Source organism: Rattus norvegicus, chromosome 2 (genome assembly GCF_036323735.1).
Source record: "Rattus norvegicus strain BN/NHsdMcwi chromosome 2, GRCr8, whole genome shotgun sequence".
Lineage (NCBI taxonomy): Eukaryota > Metazoa > Chordata > Mammalia > Rodentia > Muridae > Rattus > Rattus norvegicus.
The window spans coordinates 83,063,062-83,075,144 of NC_086020.1; the positions used below are offsets into that span (position 1 = coordinate 83,063,062).

The window sequence follows — 12,083 nt, forward strand, 5'->3', positions numbered from 1 at the left end:
CTTGCTTCCCAAGGATGCAGTGGAGCCATCTGCATGAAGCTCCGTCACCATGATGGACGGGATCCTGGAACCGAAATCCAAAACAAACTTGGTCTCCCTGAATTGTCGATGCTGGGTATTTTGTCAGAGCAACAGCACAACTAACCAATACAATATTTTTATTCCAAGTGTTGTTTTGTTCAATTTACATTACAGTCAAAGAAATAATTTGCAAAATTAGTTTATTTTATTTCAAACCAAAAACACTGAGAGTTATCTCTCCATTTTTTTTTTTTACTAAGTATTCCTGTGGAACGGTTGTCTTGCTTTCTGAGGCTACCCTGAGTGTTGTACCTGTCCAGTGTTCTGTTCTACTAAAAATATGAGATACTATAAGCTCTATCTTCAGGATAATAGTTGCTGAATAAATATGAGAATGATAGCTAATAGCTTATTTCCACTACGTTTGATATTGGCAGGAGATATACAAGGATAAATTATGATGACATGTGTGTCCTACTCTGTTGCTTTGACTCTCACAAACTGAGAAAATGAAAGTGGAGTGCTCTCAGTTGCTGCAAATACCACCCAGCTATGCTGACTGTGAACAGCATTTACCTCTGGAACCACCATCCAACCAAACTTGGGCATGTGTTTTTCAGACTGATCCATTTGGATCCTATTAAGAGTTTTTAAAAATTAATCATCAACTATGTGTTTTCTGGTTCTTATGAAAAGTTACCAGATTGGAGCTGAGCATGAAGACACATATCTGTTATGGTAGTACTTGGGAGATATAGTTTGGAAAGTCAAGAGTTCAAGGCTATACTTGGGTTCATAGCAAGTTCAAGGTCAGTCTGGGCTATATGACATTCTGTTTTAAACAAATAAACAAATGAACTAAATGTTTGTGGTCAGAATCTTTTTCTTCCAAATAATTAACTATAGTCGAGTAGCTCTTACCACCTTTGAATAGAACAGAAAAACTCTAGTTAGTCCCAGCCCCTGCCAGGTCTTAAAGAGGTTCACCTTCATAATCTCCAAAGGCTCTCCAATAGATTATCTCTATGTGGTCTCTGTCTCTGTCTCTCCATCTCTGTGTCTCTGTCTCTATCTCTCTCTCTGTTTTCTCTACCTCTCTTCTCTTTCTCTCTTTCCCTCCCACTCCCCTCCTCCCTTTTTCCCCTCTCTTCCTCCCTCCCTTCCTTTCCTTCCTCTCTCCTCTTCCCATTTCTCTTCCTCCCTCTTTCTTTCTCTGCACATCCTAAAAACACCTTTGCATCTATTTGATGTTGCTCATGTATATAAAATATCAACACTGAGCACTTGACATTGGATAACCAGTTAGGAAGCTCTGGTGGTGACCAACTTTCTCTCTCTGTTTCTCTCATCATTCCTTAGTTGCCTAAGGATGGGGTCCCATGAATTTTCTCCTTCTACAGTAGTATGATTGTTGTTCTTGTCATTGTCTAGGTCATGTCTAGATAGCCATACTGTTGAATTATGACATAGCTTCCCTGCCATTTCTAGGAGACATGATCTCACATCAGACTTCCTGGCCCTCTAGCTCTCAGTCTTCTGCCCTCTCCTTTGTCACACCCCTACTTCTTCTCTTGTTAATGGGGTAGCCCTTATGAGACTTGAGCATCAGTGGTATTGGATTTGAAAGTTGACCTTATCAAATACACAGCTTGTCCTTCAAGTAGAGTGGGGATTTGGTTCTCCGGCTTCATTCAGAGTTCATAGGGTCATGCTCAGTTTATATCTAGGGAGAGATTACAATAAGTGAAGTGACCTAAAGCATCCTAAGACAAGTTAAGTGGAATGAGGGGACAAGGCTTAGTCTTTGAACAGAAACTGCTTAACAAATAACATTTGATGAGTGCTCAAGGAACTGCTGTTGGATATGAAAGGATGGAAACCTAGAAGATAGGCTCTTACCCTCAGAGTCTATCTTAAGAGTGTGGTATGGCAGTGTTTGAACTCTGGGGAATGGGTTTGAATGATGACATATTCTTATCTTTGAATCACTTTTTTTGTCAATAACTCAGGATGCCTACATGTGCACACTCCTACACCAATGATGGGTGCATGAAAATGCAAACAATTCAAATTAGGCATGTGCCCGTCAACCTTCACCTGCATCCTGCTTCCCACTCTGCCTGCTTTCAGAGGCAGTGTAAGAGTTGGACACTATGAATTTAATTCTCATCAAACTCTTGTTGAGTAATGCCATAATATCTTTAGGTTATTCTTGTCAGCATAATTCAGCCTACCTTGACTGACATCAATTCTTAAATATCTCCTCACCATTATTTTTATGTCATAGCAGAACTTTCAAGTGGCAATTATTTCTGTTTTGAGCATGTCTATATGTATGTGATATGAATTTGCATGTATGCATGTATGTTTGCATGTGTGTATGAACATATGGAATATGCATGTAACCTGATATTCACTTCATGTGTATTCCCACTCAATCTACACTATTGAACTAGGAACTCTTGAGGAACCCAGAGTTCACCAATTGTAGCTATTCCATCTAGCCACATTCCTTGTGGATCACCTCTCTGCCTCTAAAACACTAGAACTACAGGGGTAGAGACAACTATCATGTGGGTTCTGGGAATCTTAATTCTAGTGTTCAAATTTTGGTAGCAAACATTATCTCCTGAACCCTACAGATATTTCATATCATTATTTTTAAAAGATCTTTAAAAATAAATTACATATTTTTGATCTAGGAGGCTGTCATAGTCATGGTTTCTATTCCTGCACAAACATCATGACCAAGAAGCAAGTTGGGGAGGAAAGGGTTTATTCAGCTTACACTTCTACAATTGCTGTTCATCACCACAGGAAGTCAAGACTGGAACTCAAGCAGGTCAGGATGCTGGAGCTGATGCAGAGGTCATGGAGGGATGTCACTTACTGGCTGGCTTGCTCAGCTTGCTTTCTTATAGAACCGAAGGCTATCAGCCCAGGAATGGTACCACCCAGAAGGGGCCCTCTCTCCTTGTTCACTAATTGAGAAAATACCTTACAGCTGAATCTCATGGAGGCATCTTCTCAAGGGAGGCTCCTTTCTCTGTGATAAATCTAGCTTGTGTCAAGTTGACACAAAATCAGCCAGTACAGAGGCTAACTTAAAAGAATATTCAAAAGACTTATTTATATGTTCATTCTTATGTATGCAGGTATGTTTAATTATATTCTTATCTTAAAATAGGTTTATGATTGTTGTTTGGTATTTAGTGTTTTGAGACAGGATTTATTAATTAGTACTGTTTGGTCTAGAACTCACTACACAGTTCAAACTCCTGAGAAATCCTGCCTCTGTTCCCTGACCAACAGGAATACAAGCATGAACCATCAGGCATAGCCTAGGTTTTAATATATAAATTAGCATAGTAAATGTAGAGTAGAACTTCATCTTAAGATTTTTGCACTTATGAAATCTTATAACAAGATTTATTGATCGCAATTCAATGTCTCAGAAGTTTAACTCAACATAGAATATAAATACTGAATGCATACCTATTTTGAAAAGTTTATATAATCACTTTGTCCAAGATGTACATTGGTTAACCTGTCTTTAGTACTTGGCTGCTCTTTCACTTCAGTTTGGACTGAGAGAATTAACAGATGTTTGTTGAGGGTCTCCAGCAGCCTGGTTAAAATGTAACTGTTATTGCTGATGCAGTGCACTGAAGGCTCAGGACAAGCAGGCCATTGCTTGGGATCCTCTCAGAAGAATTCTATCAAAAAGACTTATGAAGTCAAGTCGTTTGGAAGCAGAAATGGATACCTAGTCATCTTGTTGTACCTTGAAATAAAGGGGAGAAATCTGCACCTATGGCCCAGGGTTATTTTTATCACCCTTTTAGAGCTTTGAACGTTGATTTAGGCACCTGGTAAAGTTATTCTGTATTTACTGGGTAGCAGATTACCAACCAAAATGAACATCTGTCTAATGAAGCAACTGAATCTTGATTGTATGCAATGTTGCCAATGAAGGCTAATCTGTGCAGTGGCGTGCTGAGTAAGCAGGACCGGTCTTCAATACTTCTTGAGTGTTCTCCCCACAGGAGGGGTGCACATTGTTGCCTAAATCGTCAACTTCAAGTAGACTGCTTGCTTGCACTGTGGCTTTTCTCTCTCTTTATCTCGGTTGTTCAATAAGAGTCTTATTTAAGGAGCTTATCTCTTCTTTTCTTAAGCTCCCAGCCCCATTGTATCTTTTAGAAATGCTCTGAGATCTGAGAGTATTCTTTCTAGAAAAAAAAAACCTATTCACTGGATGTTTCTATTGACTGTTGCCTTCACTGAGTCAACAGGAAACATAAAATCAAAAGGATGCCAGCTGAGGAGGATGCCTCAATGTGTGTGTGTGTGTGTGTGTGTGTGTGTGTGTGTGTGTGTGTGTAGTGGAGACTGCAAAAGCTTCCCAATATAGCACACTTTTCCTGGGGTTTATTTTCAAAACACTTGAGGAAACAAAATAGGCATTGGATTCTTTTAAGTATCTGGTTCAGAAATAAACTGGAGTCTCCTTAAAGTAGGAGTGGTCATCTTCATAATTAAATCTTTGACATAGAAGATATTTTTAGAATAGCACAAAGATACACACATGGGTGGGGGCAATGTAAAACCAATATGCAAGTGATCGTATGAAGCTTCTAAGATTAGTCAAGTGGGCTTCATCAGAGGACCCTGTGTCGTCTGCTGACAGAGAAATGCTGCTGGACCAAAGAGAGAACCCGCCCCTGGAGACTGATGCCCTTCACACTTGGGGGCATCATGCTTGTTTCATGCTCCCCTTTGTAATTTCTCACTTCATGAAGAATTAAATGTCTTCTGCAGGTCTCAGTTAGAATGCTCAAACAAAGATTTCATTTTAAAGAGAAGCTCTAGGCCACCCACATGTAAAGAGCAGCCAGGATGTAAATACATGTCTGGAAGGAATAGAGACCGTGAGCTTTCTGTCTCTGCTCGTTCAATATCCCTGCTGTCTCGGCTCCTCTTCTCTCTAAGATTTTTACCTTTGTCTTATTGGACTTAAAAGCTGAAAATCCAAAACAAAACAAAACAAAACAACACAGCCTTTGGTTTAATCATGTTCAGTAATTTAAACTTCCTTTCTTTCAAGTTGTTTGCTGGACACAAGGAGCTCCACACACTCATGGCTGATCTCCCCTTTGCTTCTAACTTTCTCCTTCTGTCATTTCATTCTGAATTCTCTGATGACCCAGGTGTCCTCCAGGTCCTTAGAATAATGATTACTCCTGTCCTTCACTGGGCACAGTTTGTTGGTCCAAGACCTGTTTTTTTTCTCTAATGTCTTCTTAGCATGTCCACCATGGCTTCACTTAAGATATAGTTGATCATGTTCTCTTCTCCCATTGACCTTTCTGAGGGCCTATAGTCACTACCCTGAGCTGAAGGACCAAGCAACATCTCAAAAAAATCTGAACCTGTTTTCCTAGTGTGTAATATTATGACTGTATATGAGAGACCTATTCTGTAGCTACTTTGTGGATAAAATTTACATAATTTGTCACAACTTTTTACAGGTTTCTTTTTCTAAAAGCATAATTAGAGAGAGATAAGCTCACATTTATGTTTGTCTATATGTATTTATGAGAACTTCACATAAATGTAGCAAACTAAACCACATTGAAAAACCTTTTAAGACTAGTATAGCACAGTGTTAGCAAAAGATAGGCAATACACTTCCTGGTAACAGTTAGATTGGAAAAGTCTGGAAGTTATAATTTAGGATACATCAAGTATATTTACTAATTCTCTAATTATGATGGTTCCATTTTCCAAAAACATTATTGGAGTAGGGATTTATACTTCCCAATGCTTCAAGTTCTGTGATGATACTAATATAATGCCCTTAGCAGCATTTCCATTGGCATAACCTGCATCCTAGCTGGATAAGAATATGTTACAGTTCATCCATTTACTCATTCTCAAGGTCCCTTGAGAGGCAGGCATAAGATCTAGCTAAAGTGCCCTGGCCTTAGAGGAATACACTGCACTTAGAGGAGTCAGAGCATTGTCTGTCCTCACTGTCAAGTGGCCCAGAGAGTGAGGCTGGGGAATGTAACCAGGGAGCTGTCTCCTTAGTGACTGTGGCCTTTTCCACTCTTTTTCTGCAGTATTCTACTACATTAAAGTTGAAAATACCCCTGGTCTCTGTCCATCTCTAGTCTTCCCCTCTACATTCACGTTTCCCATCCCTCATCCTCCAATCAGTTCACCAGCCAGATTGACCTGTAAGGTTAGATGGCCACTGGGATCTCACTCTGCCCTCTCTTTCTCGTGCTGCTCCTTGTGATCTCTGGTAAAAGAATTCAGAGGAGACAGTGTAGGGTGGATGCAGAGTTTATTAGAGACTGAAGCAAACTGCTTTCAAGGGGTGAGGGCGGACAATGGCTAAAGGGATCACTGCGAAGCAGCATACTCTCACAGAGTGAGAGTAGACAATGACCAGAGAGGTTTTAGGTGGGTTTTATATTATTTCTAAAGACCCTGCATTGACAGTCTTTCTTGAAGGGCATTGTCCTGCCTGGATGATTGACAGGCCTGTTTGTATTAACTCAATGGACAGAGCAATGATGTGCCTTTGATCTTCGCTAGAAATCCTCCATCTAGAGAGCAATCTTAGAAGATTTAGATGGTTATCTGTTAATGATCTTTGAGGCAGTCCTGAATATCATGTCTCCACTTCATTCTCTATACTGAAATAGGGCGTAGATTCCATTGAGTAATCAGATTCCTGCAGGTGAAATTCCTGGTTTCCTAGATTATGAAGGAGGGGTCCATCCCCAATAAACCGCTAACCACCAGCCTAACAAGTCTTCCTTATTAATCTTTTTCTTTGCCTGATTTTTTCTTTTCACATCAATAAACTCTCTATTTAGCCCAGGGTTGCTATAAATCTGTGGTCATCCCATCTCGATTTCCCAAGAGCCAGGATTGTAACACTACATCTAGTTCTGCCTCTCTTTTGAACACTCTATAGCTTTCCATCGTCATGGGATAAAGTTGAGCTCATACCCAATGTTTACTCACGTTCCAGGCACATCAGCTTTCTCTGTTCTAGGAACAACGGAGTCTTCCAGAAATAGACTTCAGACCTGCTCTATTTGAAATGCCTACTATGTGTCATGGCTGGTGCCCTCCATCCTTCCGGTTTCAGTTAAAATCACCATTGCTAAGGAAGACCTTCCTTGTCCACCACCTCCTCAGATGCCTCCCATAAAGTGCAGTCTCCAAACCTAAAGCATTAAGATTAAGATCCCAAACTCAGGCCTCCTACAACTTCAGGAATAAGATCCAAACCTAAGTGAGTGTAGGTATGGTGGCTCATAACTTGATGGCTCAAATCTTTAATCTGAGCCCTCAGGAGACAGAGACAGGAGGAGCTGCACACCAGCCAGGACTACACGTGAGACTTTGTCTTCAAAAAAAAAAAAGAAAAAGAAAAAGAAAAGAAAAAACAAAAACAAATCCTAACCAATTATTTGAAGGCTTGTGTTTAAATCAACGGACAAATCAGTTTAATTATCCTTGATTTCCATGTCAGAACAGCGAGGTTATAATGGAACCTCTGTCATAAGGTTAGAATTCTGAATATACGCATGTGTTTGTGTGTGTGTGTGTGTGTGTGTGTGTGTGTGTGTGTGTTGTGATTAGGATTTCCTGGCAGTTAATATAACAACATAGTCTTATAAAATCCAAAGTGACATTTTATCTACACTGACTGGTCGCCTCGTAGACTCCTACCTGGAATGTTAATGCCATCTTAGAAATGACTTAACTTTTCTGTTCAGTACTGTTCAGGCAGCCACGTACTTGAGGAACACCACACATGTTTCACTGAAGAAAGCAAAATTGGCGTCTGGGATCAGACTTTTACAACTTCCTCAGCCATGCAGTTGAGGCCCGATATTCTTTCTGGGCTACTCCTATAAGCACAGCATGACCGATGGCATTCTGGTTTCTGAAAGCCCTTGTAGGCAAAGCTGTCCCCTCAGCCACCTTGCACTGTACATACGTGTTCCTCCTTACATACTACTATTCTGGCTGCACTTCCCACGGTCACTGACCTCCAGGAGGATTTAGCTACAAGTAGTACTCAGGCTGAATTTAGGTTAAATGTCCATAGAGGGCTTAGTCATTACCTACAAATATAACTAACTTGAACAGCGCGAACTCTTGTCTAATATTTGTTATGCTAAAAAGCCATTCTACTGCAAGTTCATTAAATTATCCATCATTCATCACATATAAGGATAAGTGACTCACTTGTGATAGTTCCTCCATGGAGGAAGAGGCTTCTAGTTGGAAGGAGAGTCAGCCTATCCTGGAACAAAAGATGCTCATGAGACCTGCTATCTACATTAACATTATTAACATTGCCGTACATTATGGATCTGCAAAATGCAACTAGTAGTCAAATTCAGTCTGCTCCTACTTTTCTATGCCTGTGAGGAAGAAATGATTTTCACATTTTGCATAGTTATGGAGACTCGAAAGAAGAAAAACATTACATATCATGGGAATGTTGTATGAAATTCCAAGTGAGTTTTTGTTGGACCACAGGACATTCATTTATTCATGTCTCTGTATCACTTCTAAGCACCACCATCATGCTACTGGATGAGTACCAAAAAGACATCATTATTGACATAAAACATTCAGTTTGCTGCTCCTTTGTGTAAACTACCATATAGGAAATATCCTGTTACCATATATCATTATTTAAAAATATGTATATATCTTCATAAAAACTGTAAAACTATTTATACTACCCATAGTGAATGTTGAAATGATTAGGCACATCAGAATCATCTATTTAAAGAGTGTTTTATGACAATATTCAGTATTTTTTAAATGATAAAATACTAAACAGACACAATGGGATACACCTTAAATCTCAGCACTCAGGAAGCAGAGTCAGGTAGATCTCTGTGACTCTAAGGACAGCTTAACTTAAGGACAGAGCAACTTCTAGGCCAGTCAGAGCTACACAGTGAAAGCTTGTCTAAAACACAGTTTTTGAAGTAATCAAATATGAAACTCAATGGATAATATCATCATACTATCATTATTTAATTTGTGGGTGAACAGATTAGGAGACTATGAATAACAGTAGTTTTATTTGTTACATAATATTTCTAAACAAGCCTACATATATTTAAAATATTTAGACCACACAGTAGCCCAAACCATCAAATTCACGTCTATGATTAGCAAAGGAAAGCTTTGTATAGTTCCTCATTTGTGGAGCAAACATAGGATATTCCGTTTATTTTCAAGAGGTAGACAGGCATTTCTGTAATCCACAAATGGGAAATATGCGCCCAAACGGCTTCTCATTTATCCAGTCTATTCAGCAGAGCAAAAGGAAATGGTCGAATGCCCTGAGCATCGTCCTTAATGAGTCTGTAGATAGTGACACAGCCCTGAGCATCAGTGCAAGGAAAAGCAATAAGAAAGGAGCTGTCAAGACAGAAGAGTGTTTTCCTCATTATCATTGCCACTAAACTACAGATAAGGTAGATAATGATGAGATATCAATTTCCCAGAAGGCCACTTGTTAAATACTTGTCTTGAGGAATAAGTTGTTTGACATGGTGTGATAAAGTCGGTGTTTTTAATAAGAGATGGTGAGAATGGTTTTCTTTCATTGTATTGTTCCCTATTTTCTAGACTATCTCGTCTTGATTTGGCTTTCTATATATGATTGTAGTAGTTTCCTGGTCCACAGGAGATATATTTTAAGAGCTACCACTCACCCACCCAAAGCCACACACATAAAGTAGATGCTCAGAACCTCAAATAGTACCTAACCTGGTGTAGCCTGTGTTTTGTCCTCTGTAACCTGCAGTATTGTCAAGTAGTATCAGAATGCATCTGTTCCTGTTCGTCTAGGAAATATACCCCCAGGCTACCTTGACAATTAATATTCTTAAGGTTTCTGTCTATCCTTAAGTAAGACAATGGTCACTTGAACACAGACGCCCAATGTATCAAGACATTCAGTCTTGTAACTACGAAGAGTAAGTGACCTACAGGTGGGTAACATACAGTGTAGTGAAGAGGGGCTATGGAAAGGTTCTTGTTGTGAACATATCGGAACAGAAAGGCATGAGATTTAATCACAGTACTTAAGCAATTGTGCGATTTAAAACTTATGGTAACTTCTGAGATAAAACTTTCATTTTAGTATGTCCTCACTTTTCTTTTACTGTCGGTAAAAAGGAAGAAAGCAAAGGCCTTGATGGGGGTAGGAACATCTGTTCAACCGGCCATAACCCTTGACTGAGGATAGCAGCTTTCCATATGCTTTCCCCTCACTTCGTCTCATTGTGACTCAATGTTTTGAGCGTGCCTTCTTACTAACATCCATTTGTAACTCTAAAGCTAATTGTCAGTGTGCCCATAAAGTATCATATCACATGTAGACATGTGGGTGCTACCAAAGAGGTGCTGGTCTGCTTCCCTTCAACTCATGTAGATAACAAAGCCCTACTTGTGGTCCAGGCAATGCCAATTTTGTAAACACATTCTCTTGGGTGGGGATAGATAGGCTGTATTTAGCTTGAGATTCAGAGCTATTGGCTATGTATTCTATGTTAAAGCAGCCATGGCTACACACCTATTGTGTACTCACCTGTTATACCTGTTTGTAGTTCCTTTCCATCAAAGAAGGAGCTGGGAAAGGCCAGGAGCTCCTCACATGTAATTCCAGCCAGTCCATCTTCCAAGTTCCTACCAACCGTATATGATTCTATCCTAACAGCACATGGCCATGAGCTCTCAAGATATGCTTGGCTATAGCAAAGTCATCGTGCACGCTGTGGTGAGACTTTTCCAGTAGCTACTTTGGAATTACCTGTGCTCCTGCAAGTAACCCTTCACCTAGGCCCAGCGAGCTCAATAGATTGCCATGTTGTAGTTAGGTAGAATTGTACTTTTTCCAGTGTTTTGTTTGTAAGTCTCCAGGAAAACTTCCAAGCAACAGCCCTTCAAATGCTTTGAGGAGACCATGGATCTCATAGTTGAAATTTCCACGAATCTCTTATAAATGTTGGTGCAGGTTTTTAATGTTTTCATAATTGCTTGTCTTGTTATCTTAGCACATGTATAGCCTCTTCAATTGATCTACTATCCTTGGATTCTTCTCAGACCTGAAGCTTTTTTTTCACTGTCTACATGATAAGATGAACTCTAATTAGTGAGCTGTCACACAGAAACTGCTCGTGTGTTAGTCAAGTTTTAGTCCTCTGGCTTCCCCTCTTTCAACAAGCTATATAATGAACCAATATTTTTTTCAGTTTGAATTTTGTATTTTTGTGACAGCATGGAGAACCCAATTCCTTCACGTTGTAGCTAATATTTGTGTGTAAAAATTTTAAAATAAAAGTAGAATAGAGAAAAAAAATCCAGTACTTACATGCCAAGAATTAACCACGATTAACATTTGCAAGTGTCTTGAAAAAATGCCCATACAAATATTTACATATTTAACTACTCCTTCATAATGCTTTAAAGATTTTTTTAATATACATCTACCCATACACTAAAAAAAAGTTATTTCAAAAGATGGAGAGTAAGTGAAGAAGACATTCTTTGTTCATAGCTATTATACATACACATTTATGATACCTATATTAATACACACATGTGCACATACATACACACACAAGAAAGAATAAAGAGTTCCTGTTTGGACAGTATTATTTGATGATGAAGCCTGTTTAGGACTGATGAGTTTTATGAATACTTTTATGTTTGAGGAGACTGTAATTTTCAAAACCATGCTGTGCGTCTTCTCAAGATATTTGCTTTAGTGGCGTCATCATTGTCTGATAGTATTTTTAAAAATAGAGTATATGCTAATCATTAGCAAAATAGAATGTTTTCTTAGCTAAAATTATATTTCTCATTTTCAACATGTGTGCTGCTTGATTTTTATCAACTTGATACAAGACTCGATTGAGAAGTGGGAACCTCAACTGACATAGGAATGGTTCTGTTGTTCATGACTAAAGTGGGAGAGCTCAGCCCAATGTCGGTGGTGCCGC

The 12,083-nt window shown here is 39.2% G+C and overlaps 1 protein-coding gene across 3 annotated transcripts in view; it reads left to right on the plus strand.

The window, feature by feature from the left end:
• Ctnnd2 (catenin delta 2) overlaps positions 1 to 12,083 on the plus strand; it is an 847,941-nt gene that overhangs the window by 183,593 nt on the left and 652,265 nt on the right. The window lies entirely within an intron of this gene.